The sequence below is a fragment of the Buceros rhinoceros genome, unplaced genomic scaffold, assembly GCF_000710305.1.
Source record: "Buceros rhinoceros silvestris isolate BGI_N320 unplaced genomic scaffold, ASM71030v1 scaffold15674, whole genome shotgun sequence".
Taxonomy (NCBI): domain Eukaryota; kingdom Metazoa; phylum Chordata; class Aves; order Bucerotiformes; family Bucerotidae; genus Buceros; species Buceros rhinoceros.
In genome coordinates this window covers 33,628-34,224 of record NW_010408949.1, presented here as the reverse complement: position 1 = coordinate 34,224, position 597 = coordinate 33,628, and the positions used below count along the sequence as shown (strand labels likewise).

General features: G+C 37.2%; 1 protein-coding gene across 1 annotated transcript in view; it reads left to right on the top strand.

Annotated features, from left to right (window-relative positions):
• Positions 1-597, top strand: part of UROC1 (urocanate hydratase 1) — a 42,219-nt gene that overhangs the window by 12,438 nt on the left and 29,184 nt on the right. The gene's annotated exons all lie outside the window — the stretch shown is intronic.

The window sequence follows — 597 nt, the reverse complement described above, 5'->3', positions numbered from 1 at the left end:
CCTACAGAAACTCTGGTTTCAAGATATTGTTGAATTCCAGTATTGGATGGGAAAGCTCCTCTCGGGCCTAGCTGTCACATACTAAAAGTCCTGTGAAATATACCAGGCTTTGTGACAGACAGTGATGGATGTGTGTCAAATCTGTCAGCAGCTTAGATGGTCAAACCCCGATTTTTTGCATACATCAAGAGTTACTACTGAATTGTGCAAAGCTGGGATGCAGTTATTTATATATTCCTGGGTGCTTCAAGGACTTTCTTCACTGTCTATAATGAAACCTGAATGTTTTTCTTTCAGAAGAAAAATTATTTCATTTTTAAATGCACATTGTAATATCCATTTGTTGAAAAGATGACAAGCACTGGAAGATGCTGAATTACCAGTTTCAGGTTAGGATCAACAACATGCATGTGTATTTTAATCACTTTTATAGGGAAAATTTTGCACTTTGGCTTCGGAAAGATTGCCAGAAAAGTGACAGATGCGAATGGTTAATCTCAAGATAAGATTAGAATGGCTTAGAAACAAAGGATTTCTGGGGTTTGCACTGGAAAAATTACTCTGGAACTTATTCAGACCTTTGCTAGTTGGTGATTT